Consider the following 11547-nt stretch of genomic DNA (forward strand, 5'->3'; position numbering starts at 1 on the left):
CTACAGCTGAAAACAAGCATTTCTTCCTAAAGAAATTATGAAATTACTGGAGACTTTGATCTAACATCACCCAAGTTTTCATCTACAGAGACCCACAGCACAAACATTAGTCACTGGAAATATATACTATATAGCATATCTTGTAATAGAGAAAAGGAGAGAGAAGCCTATTTGATCAAAATATTTGGAACCATGACCTCAAGTCAGGTTTGACAGAACTAACTTCTGTTTGTTCAATTTTAGATACTTGTATTAACCACTTTTCTAATAGAAAGTGGATCACTTGGAAAGTAGTAAGACTCTAAACACTCACATCCCTTGGCTTCTTTACCACCATGGTAAAACATATCTGTCCAAGCAGCTGTTTTTCAAAAATGCACACACATAACTACATGCCCAAATTGATTGTACATGTATTTATTTATTTATATTTGCAAATATATATCTGTACTCTGTACTTGCAGATATGGCAGGCAGTGTTTGCAGTTAAAAAAAATCTCCCCTTAGGCCTGTAAGGCTATCCCGGCTGAAGAAATACTCAGAGAACATCTGCCCTCAAGTTACATCATGTGATGATTAAATACGAAATACATCTAATGCCAATAAAAGAAAAGAAAAGCACAGAAAGTGGATTAACAAGATACTCAGCACTATCTGGTTCAACTAAAAGATGATTCATCAGGATAGTGGCTGAAAGTTGCTCTTACAAGTCACCAAAGGCTTATAATAATGGCCAAGACAAAAAGGCTATATTCTCAGACCAACTTGCTTTAAAAAAAAAAAAAAAAAAGAGTACGTTGCAATAGTTTGATGAAGAAACATGAAATATAAAGTGTCAAATAGTAGAAAATGCAATCAGTTCACTGCTCCTACACTGAAGAATTAAAGAAGGCAATAGCCTTGAGGAATGAAGGCACCTCTGATCTTTCGCACAGCATGGGCTGCCTGTGTTCCCCTTGTCAAACAGTAAATAATCAAAATCAATGGGAGGCATAAGTAGTCTAAAAAAACTCAAAGAAAAAAATCATTTCCCAGATATACCAACAATAAAAGTCATCCCCATGTTATATAACCATGATTTTGATTATTAGCAGAATAGAAAAGGCAGAGACCTGGATCAAATTTTGTATTCTGTATTTCACTGATGTCTGTGAGGTTTTGTGGTATTCTGGGCTTATTTTTTTGGCTTAGCACTCTTTTCTGACTGATCCTTTGAGAGAATCTCACCTGCAGCCTTGCAGGGAAATGATTCCAATGCACCTCAGGAGAGCTAGGATTAAGCAAAGGTACCCCAAGCATCAGAATCAACACAAATGCTGTGCAGCCAAACACAGCTAGGTCAACACGATGGCCAAAACTCCGTCACAAATCAAAATGAGGAATAAATTTCTGGTGAACGAAACCAGTGTCGCAGGAGTATTTCCTGTTCTTCCTATTCTAGGATGAAAAGAGAAGCCCTTTTCAGTTCAGAAAAGTCTGGAAAGAGAGAGGCAGGAGGAGCAACTACCACAGTGGCACCAGATAGCTCCTGAGTGTGCTGCGGTCACTGACTTCTGAATAAAACAGACACGAGGCACAGCTGACAGCAGCAAAAAGTCAGGTAGTGATCTCAGTCCAAGTTAAGGAGAGTATTTCTCCACCTAGCCTCCCTCCATCAGGATTTGGAGAATGAAAAAGTTAAACAAATGAATTATTTGGAAGTAGGATGATCTGTATATTCATCATCTGAATAGCCATTAATTTTCAGCCCCATCCTGCAACTGCATAGTGCCTCTGCATACGCAGTTCGGTGAACTGGCTTAGAGCACCACACGCTGACATGGATTTCAGGAGTACCTCTGGGATTTCTGTTCCCTAAGTCAGCAAAAGCTTATAGTATTGCAGAGATGATAACGGCTGTCAGTCTCAAGGGAAAGGCTCTGCTCATGTTGCTCTTGAAATGAATGATGGAACAGCATTAGAAACATCCTCCATGAGAGAGGCTGACAGTTTCCTTTATTGTCTGGAGTTAGAACTGCATCAGATACAGTACATGGGACTGTAAAACAGCACGGTTTCATTCTGAATAGTGAGCCGCTTGTTATGTCAGGAAGTCTTCCACTGAGAGCAAGAGTAACAGAACCAAGCAGGAACTGGCAAACCAGAGAGGTAAAAAAAAATCTCTTTCAGAGAGTTGTGTGGATCCTCCACAGCTAGTTGACCCTCTCATACTGTCAAATCTTACCAGAAGACAGGCCATTTCATTAGGTACACGTTTGTCATCAGTGTATTATTTACTGATGACCCTAGGATTATTGCAATCATCTCTAACTGCATTTGGGCATCTCATTCAAGTGAATAAATTAGGAGGCTGGGTTCCTTAGGAAGTCTGTAAAGAAAATCAGACGTATTCCAGAACACTTCAGTTAGGAAGCCAGCTCTCTGCTGTCTACCTCAGAAACCAGGGCTTCTAAAGTAGGCATCTAAGTGGGAGCCTGAATAGTCCCCAGTACTCTCAAAGTGAAAAACCCTAACATACTAAATATGGTATTGGCGCTAGGATCATGCTACCAACCAGGAAAATATAGCTGCTGCTTCTTGTTTAATATCATCTACATTTTTGACATACTAGCTAAGCCCCTGGGTGATTCAAAGAGGCTGCTTATAATTAGCTCTTACTCTTCCTAATAGTGCCACAGAACGAGTAATGACCGCACTTGTTCAGCATATCTGGCCCATGGCCCATCTGAAAAACTGGACTTTCAGTGACATGCACAGCCCCACACGCCCTTTGAACTTCTGGCATGCAAATACTGATTTTTCTTCCCTGGTTCAATATGAAGTAGTTCACTGTGGAAAGTGTTGGGCCACATGATGTACCGCTGGGTAAACCCAACAATTTGGCATCCCAGGATATGGGACCACAATCTAGATTATAGCCAGCTGCCCACTGTGACTTACAGCATTTCTTTCAGAAAGGCTCAGACCTTTTCAGTAGGTGCAAGAATAAAAAATTAAGTGTTTCAAACCATTAAAAAGCCCATAGAGTTAATATTTCTGAAAGACCAGCATTAATATATGGTTTATAACTGTCTTGTCACATACTGTATATACTGACTTCATGATTATTTTCCCACAGTGTTTCAGAGGTTGTTACAAATGCCAACACAGAAGGGAGGTGGGTGTTTCACCTCTAACTAATGGCAGCATTTACTAGCCTGAAGATCTCTTCTTATATTCATCTAATAAACTGGTTTGTCAGTAGATAATACTAAATTCCACCTGACACACTTGAAAACTAAGTGCCAGACTCAGAGTATATTTTCATTTCAGTGCACAAGACTGAATACTTGGAGTTCCTGTTAACTTTAACAACAGTGCCTTGCTGCTATTTTCAATATGAAAAAGGGAGCAAGCCCCCAGGAGAAGACAACTTAGACTTATAAAATCTTCTGGGCAGAATAACTTTTAAGACAATATTTTTGGAATTTTCTAGCTGATTTTCCTTGCAAACTTAAAGGGCCTGGGAGATACCAAAGGTCTATTGGACATAGCAGGGGTGGAACTTGATTTTGTTCCTCTTTTTGAGAATGCCTCTGAGGTTTATAAATATTCACTGTGGTGCTAAGATTTTGAGAAAGTAGTTATACAGCAAATTTGAATGATTAATGATCCAAAACATTTTAACATGTTATTTCTCTATTTTCAACATAAATAGTGTGTAAAGGGTGTTTAAAACTTTAATGAATCGAACTATATGAGTAAAGAATGTTAATCATTTTAATTGCTCAGTAGCCTGAAATTAGATTTAACAGTCTGATAATGTATCTTTAAAGGAATACAACCCCGCTCTATAAAAAATCCCTTCCAAGCCAATTCTAATAATTTCTATTTATCTTTTATGACATTAACTGTTATACCAGTCTGCCGACAGACAGCCTTACGCTCACATTTAGTTTAAATGTGGTGCAGTATAGTTTTTCATTATCATTAACGTGCTCCTGGTGGGCAGAGTGCAATGCAGTGGCACTGGTCACACTTCATTGCTTTATCTCATATGACAAAGAGAGATGATGTGCTTCAGTCCAGGCCAGAAGATGAAAGCAAAAGGTGGCCATGGAAAACTCCCCCTGCTGCCTAGGAACAGCATAAGGGCTGCATCGTGTGACTTGCTAACAGCACGAAGGGGCAGACAAATAGATTTTCCTCTATATTTATAACCAGCATCATTCTTCCTTTCAGGCCTTTCAGTGCAGGTAGCTGTTTTATATGAAATGAACAATCTTTATAGACGTACCAGAGCCATAACAAGGCTGATTTTCAGCGAGGCTGAGGTATATAACTCTTACAGAATTGTCAGGCTTCTTGCTCAACAAATCAAGCCTAACTTATGATGTTTGCAGTGTAATTTTTATTCCTGTTTGACTAGCCAACTACCCAGTGGTAATAGGATGTTAGAAAAGGGCAGTAGCAATGTTTGTACATGCCATGATTGATAGGCAAACTCTGCATTTTTCATTTATATCTCCTGATTCCAAATCAGTTAAGTTTAGGAAAAATGAAACAAAATGGCAAGAAAAATGCTTGCAGATTGCAGCCCAGCACTCTCGTAGATCTGAGTTCAGCCCACATCTGCTAGGATTGTCTGGAAACATTAAGATATCTAAATGAAAATCAATACTATATGTGCCAGCATTTACTACCAAGAACAAGTATCAAGAGACCTCAGCTAATCAGGCTTTCAAGCTTGTACTTGAGCCATAGTCTGAACCCCAGGGGTGTCCTAATTGGCCCACACTAATCATAGAAGAGTTAAATTTATAACCAGCAAAGACATCTTGTTTTTCTTACCAGTCATCATTTTGAAACTGAAAGCTTCACCTGCATGGTAGCGGACGTATGGAGATAGCCACCGGTCATGCAAGAGCTGCTTCTCACCTGTCAAAGGTAAGGGAAAGACTAATTTAGTGTCTTCCATAAAACCAGTCAGGCACATTTAAGCTTTTGGTGGGTATATAGTACTATCAAACCTTTCACATGAACTGCATATTTTCTCAACCTAAAAGCTCTGCATTTAACCCTCCTGCATTAGAACAGGGAACAATCACATTTTAGAGCAAAAAGCCCCTCTACATACTGTGATCTCCCAGTTTAATTTTTGTCCTGCAAAGTGAATATATTTCCAAATCAAATATTATTGGTGGCATTAAAATTAGACTTTCTTTTCTTTTTCTTCCACAGTGAATACAGATGTGCATAGAAAGTAACACATAGTAGTTCAATTTATCTCTATACAGCACAAAGAGATATCTAATATTATTTTTCCTATTCTAAACTAAAAGTGTGCACAATATCGCTTGGAAGACTGTTAAACCATACTGTTAAAAAAATGATGTTGAATCAGGGGATTGGGTTCCTAATATTTGTATTTGGGATGCCAAATGTGAGCAGATTTTACACTATTTTCAACAAATTAAACACAAATATGTAAAATGTTTATAAAGCTCAGTCTTCTATTTTGGGCTTATTTTGAGTAACTTGATAATTCTACATAGATTTCTTTAAACAGAACAAAATAGAGCGATGAATTAAGCCTGGAAATGCAAAACCTAATGTTTTTCAAGTTTTCTTCGAAAGCATATGTAAACATTCACATCTACCAAAAGTTTAATAACATTATTTAGATTCTTTACATCCCTTATTTTAGATGTATTTTTAATGTGTACCTCTTAAACAAAAAGTTGGCAGTTATTGTATTCTCTTCTCACCACTGTTAATGGTTTCCTAGACAGTACTATCATGGAAACATCACGGCATGTTGTGATCAATGAAAGCTTGTTTCTCGCATGGCATGATGTTTCCCTTGGAGTCTCATCTCCCACTAGAGCATGCTGTGAAATTTTGTCAGTTCTTTTAGCTTTAAGGATCTCTCTTGTCCTCCATGTTGTAAGCTACTGTGTTATCTTCCTGAATCAGTCGTCCTGTCTCCTTTGCTGCTTCACCTCCCACTTCTTATGGAACAAGAAGGCTATCTTCATCTTCCCCTTCAGTCCCCGTGTCTGATAACTGGCTGCTCTCTCTGGGTAGCACAACAATGTAATGGACAAAATAAAGAGAACAGCGAATTTCAGCAAAATCTACACAAATCCATAGAGGAGAAGAAAGGCAAGTGGAATTTTATCCAAATTCAATTCAAATACCTGAACTGGTATTTCAAGGCTGGATACTAAATACACCAGTAAAGAGGAGGTACCACAAGGATCCTAATCATTAATACACAGACTTAGGTTCAAAGATACTTTCTTCCTTTGGCAAGGCCCCCCCCCCTTTTTTTTTAAAGCAGTAATTTCAACATCAATCAAAACTACAAAGCAAATGTAGTAGTACTTGGTCTCTGCAGAACTCTATTGGTACAAACTCTTGAGTTCTCTTTGCAAAAAAGACTTCAGAAAAAGACTTCACAAAGACAGTAAGACTTCCCAATCCTTGCATTTCAAATATATACTAGAAAAAGGTTAACTGATCCATTTGCTATTATACTATTCTTACACCACCATCATTACTCTGTTGTGCTCAGCTACTACTCTTTTGGGCTCTCAGAGACATCCCCTAATAAATCCTTTGGGAGTGGTTTAAGTTATTATTCCAATTTTTCCTCTTTGCCTCTCTATCAGAGGTTGTAACACTTGTGGCAAAAGAAAATATGCTTGCATTGCAGCTGCCCTGTCTCCTTGACAGTGAAGTTTTTTTTGTTTTATGCTTTTGTTGTTGTTGTTGTTGTTTTCAGTGAATGTGCTTGATTGTGAACAGAAATAATTGAAGCACACAACACTTTCCCTTCTGCTACCCTCCCTTGCCAGAATGGCAGCAGCTTCTGGCAAAGAGGAGCCATGACAGGAACGGAGGTGCTAACGTGTTAGGCCACCTTACCAAGCTATATTCAGTTGTATTTGTCACAATCTCAGTGCCTTTATTTCTGCCACCCTTGAATTCTGCTGCACTCCTGTGCTACCCGTAGCTTCGCTCTAGCTGTGAAGAAAGTGATTTCAGCACTAGGGATCCATTACTAAAACCATCCCATCTCCAGCTACTTCAGCTAAAGTTGCAGTCCAAATGAAACCAACGGCAAAAAGCAAACTGACTTCAGCATTTTATTCCACATATTCTACAACATTATTCCAATTTGAGCCCTAATGTAAAAGTTAAATGCAAAGACCTGTCTTCGTACACACAGAAATTGAACTGGGCAGAAACTGCTACATTATTGCCAGCAGAACTCCCCATCTGATTCATAGACAGATGGACGGACACAAAGAATTCACAAACTCAGCTCTTTAGGAGGGAAAAAAAGTTAAGACCAAAAACATGTGGCTCTTTAAAGCACCACAATAGGGCTAAGAGGTCAAATAGTGACCGTGCAGTTCGAGGGTCTTTTTCCCCAGTCTTGAAGCTTTCTTGGGCTAATCAGCAATGCCATCTAGTACAGCTCAATGCCCCAGGAGCCGACCACTTTGCTCGAAGGCGACAAGGACCACTCCCTTCTACAGCACTCGAATTTCATAAAGGCTAATCAGTCCCAGGAGATGGAGGTCTCAGTTTATAAAAAGGAGCCCAGCACCAACTCTGCTCAAAGAAAAGCCTTCTATGACCAGTGAAGAAGGGTCTACGAGTCCTCTGCAAAGCTCCGAGCGAGGCCCAAGTCACCTTAAACTCTCATTGAAAAGATGATTGATTCTGTTCTATTTTGCTTCTTCCAGCAAAACATTGCAGGATATTTTCTCTGCTGCTTGCCTCCAAGTTTACTATATCTGTTTGCCAAGTACTGCAGTTGTCAGATGAATGTGAACTCCCCCCCAATGGCACGCACTCTCCTTCTCCTTCTGATGTAAATCCTCTTTTCACTAGCAGTACAAATCACAGAAATACATATAATTCTTCTTATTTTCATATGATACTGAATAAAACAATTTAAAGCTTATGCCAAATTAACAATCTTTTCTTGGCAATTTCACACCAGGATTCTATGCCAACTTTTGTTTAACAAGCAGTGTTATTAACAGAGAAAATATGAAGTTTTTTTGTTTCTGCTTTGATTTTATTTGAATTTTCTGGTGTAGCATATGTACATACCTACAGACCTAACAAAGACATGGCAGATACAGCATTTCCAAGAGAAGCGCTAATGCACTCAAGTCTAGGGCAGTTGAGGAAGTATATCTCTTTACTGTACATTAAAATCAGTATTCAAAATACAGCTTCAAGACAAGCACAAGCTTCAGACCCCTCCGATAGATTGTACTTTCACACACTCAAGGAGCTGGATTTTCTGTGAAGATCTAGTCTCTTAGTGCTACTCGGGAAGTAAAAAGGAATTAGCAATGAGGCTTAAATAGCCAACAGATTATTCCCCTGGCACAGGCAACACTGCTGCTAGTGTGCCAGCTCTCCTACTGCCACCCACCATCTTAGCATATGGTGGGTGTCAGGAGCAAAAAGGCGGCCTAACAGCGCATCGCAACTCCTCTTCTCCCCAGCACAGCGTGGTTAAGCCACTGCCGCTACTAGTAGCCCTCAAACTTGCCTCTCAGCAACGCAGAGGCTACAAGGTCGGGGATGACTGTGGCGAAGTGATGATGCTCCCTCTTCTTCCTGGGCTGAGAATCAGCCCTTCATTTTAATTATCCTTATTTGTTCAAGAGCATATTTTGTACAGTATGCAACTAACAACAAAACTAAAAAAACATTCACGCTACTCCTAGTGGAGCGTACAACCAAAAGCAGGAATGATCTGACACCCTCTGCCTATCCATTTCTTACTTTTGTTTTTGCTCCAGTGCTGTTGCAATTCAGTTCAACTCTTTTTCACATCCATCCCTCCTACCTGACCTTCAGTATTTTGCTAAAGCACTGTCTTTGAATATTTTATATCTTTTTTAATCTTATTTTGAATACTGCAGATGGGCTGTTTCTTTGGAGTTAAACGAGAATGATTTGGGGATTATCGCTTGCCATTATCTTGCAACTCACAATTAGTCCAGTTGTGTCAAGTTCTTTGTTGAGAATTAATCTCACTTCTCCAGGGTTGTCTCCCTCCTGGTGGCAAACCGGGCCCTCCTTCCTCTCTCTCTCTCCATGTGTAACTGTAACACATCTGCTAAAGTTGCTTTCTATAGTCCAGCAATTTTGAATAGAGATCATTTAGTATGAAGGCACCACAGTTGAGCTCAGTGACTGAAAGCTGCCTCTCATCACTGCCCGGACTCTTCCAACAGCCAAGATTTCAACTTGCATTTAGAGCTGCTAGAGTTCATGCCACCTCTCAGAAATAACTGCTTTTCTGCCATTTGCTTGTTTATATTCAATGAATTTTGGGCACAGAAAAATTTCTTTATGGGCTCCTACTAATATAGGCAGTAATGAAAGGCATAGTAAATCTGAAAGATTACCAAATTTCATTAAATACAGACCCAAAAAAAAAAAAAACAAAAAAAACAAAAAACACCAAAATGCTTCCAATAAAAGCTTTTGTCTCATAGCGTTGCTGAAGCCAAGGAACAGATTGTCTTTCCCAGTTCCTGAAAGACTGGAGTATATTATTAAAGCACAGATACTAAAGTACCTGGATGTTACGGCAGAAAGGATATAATATGACATAAAAATTATAGTGTCAGTTTAATGTCATCATTAGGTTTCAGAGCTAACACTTCATTAATTAAATTTAAATGAGGTAAGTCTCTTTCCTTTTAGCTTGATCATCTAGGAGTAGTCCAGTTACCCCAAGGAGGCTACAAAAATAACCAAGTTTGAAAGATTTTCACATCAAAAATACAGGCAAAAATACTAGATACTTTTAATGGAATCTAAGATTTTACAGGAGGTGATGGTACCATAAATAAAACTGATACCTCCCTAATTGCAGCTTTGAGAGCTGACTTTTGGGCGTAAGAAAGCACCTGTGCTTGTTCTCTCCTCCGAGGCTTTTAATGAGTAGTGCAAATAGTGCTCTTTGTAATACTCTGGAAAACTAATGGAAACTACCAGAATAATTTTATACTGGACAGTAAACCAAAAATAACCAGATGTCAATTAGTGACTACAGAGTGACGCTTTTCATACTATAATACCAGTTTCCTAAATATCCACTTAACACTTCCATAAAAATACTACTAACAACTTTATTAAAGCAAATTTTACTCTGGAGACAAATTGTCACGTTGTGTTGTTATTCCACGTAATAGAATTTGCCTGGGTCTAAATACTATTTTGAGACTTTTTTGTCTTTAGTTTTTATTGTTTGTTCTAAATTTCTTATAGTTCTTCAGTATTCTTATAAATTCTCTGTTCCTTGTCTTTTGCCTTAAAAATTATATCTCCATTATTGACTAAATGATGGCTCAGAGTTTTCTCAAAACAATCTTCAGGCAGCTGAACTTTGTAAATATTCAGTACTTCTGAAAAATCAAATTCTCTCTTTTCAAGGCAATGCCTATAAGATATTATGCCAATCTAATTTGCTCAGTCAAATCGTACGATTTAGCTACCTATATATCAAACTGGAGCGCAGCCACACCGCTTTGCAGTGCCGCAGAGGGTACTCGTGTTGCTCTCCACCATGCAGCGCAGTCCCTAGCCGGCACGGAGCCCATGCAGCAGCGTTCTCCTCCTCAGCCCTGTCCCCGCACCCTTGCTGTCCGCTCAGGCACCCTGCTTATAGCTTGCTTGTCCCATTAATTAATGCCCACTACGATTTGCAGGTTCAGCAGTGGCACTGAAGAAATGTTTCTTTGCAGACAGCAGATAGAGGGAGCATTAGCAAGGGACATGAGCAGAACCCCTGCTCTTAGGGATTTCCCCTGTGTGCTTTTTTGTCTCGTTACCAGCTCCAGGAATCTCCGTTCTTCATTTGATCATTCCACTTGCTGAAGAGCTGAACACACAGATCCGCAAAAAGGGAAAAATCTTTGTACAGTTCACACAAATCCAGGTAAATGTGCACAAACTACTACCTTATATATTAAAAAAATAAAAAAAAAAAACCTGCTTACCCCAGAGCATCCATAGACAGGTCGCAGGAAGATATACAGCTCGAAAAGCAGGGGTGAAGTAACACAGTGCTTGACAGTAGTTCAAAGAACAGCAAGAAGAAATCGTAAGGAATGAGTCCATGTGAATCAGAATAACGGAGTTAGCTCAGTTCCAAGGAAGGCGACTCCCAGGCAGCCAGGATGCCCTTCAAGGGAAACGCGACTCTTGCATCTCTGGGCAGAGACGGTAAAAGATGCTGGCCTCACATGATTGCAGAGCGCTGAATTCCAGTGCTACAGGATAATAAACAGAGGAATAGATTGGACTCCTTCAAAATATTTTCTGCATTTCTCCTATTACAATTGGCTTCAAACACAAAATTACTAAGGCTTGTCGTCGCTTTCTTCCTTTCATTAAAAATTCCTTGGCTGCATTAAGTTTGAAATATCACAGTGCTGAAATAAACCAAAAATTTCTTAGCAAAGGCAGTCTGAATGACAGAGTATTAGCACCTTTATCAAATGGGAAATGAGCATAACACTG

The 11547-nt window shown here is 39.3% G+C and overlaps 1 long non-coding RNA gene across 1 annotated transcript in view; it reads right to left on the bottom strand.

Moving 5' to 3' along the window:
* Positions 1-11292, bottom strand: part of LOC135329732 (uncharacterized) — a 109171-nt gene extending 97879 nt beyond the window's left edge. Inside the window, exons 1-2 of the long non-coding RNA XR_010391339.1 lie at positions 11025-11292; positions 4831-4917 (exon numbers count right to left, since the gene is read on the bottom strand). This is a non-coding gene — a long non-coding RNA (uncharacterized LOC135329732). The remainder of the gene's footprint in view (positions 1-4830; positions 4918-11024) is intronic.
* Positions 11293-11547: the final 255 nt, after the last annotated feature.

The sequence above is a fragment of the Dromaius novaehollandiae genome, chromosome 13 (genome assembly GCF_036370855.1).
Source record: "Dromaius novaehollandiae isolate bDroNov1 chromosome 13, bDroNov1.hap1, whole genome shotgun sequence".
Taxonomy (NCBI): Eukaryota; Metazoa; Chordata; class Aves; order Casuariiformes; family Dromaiidae; genus Dromaius; species Dromaius novaehollandiae.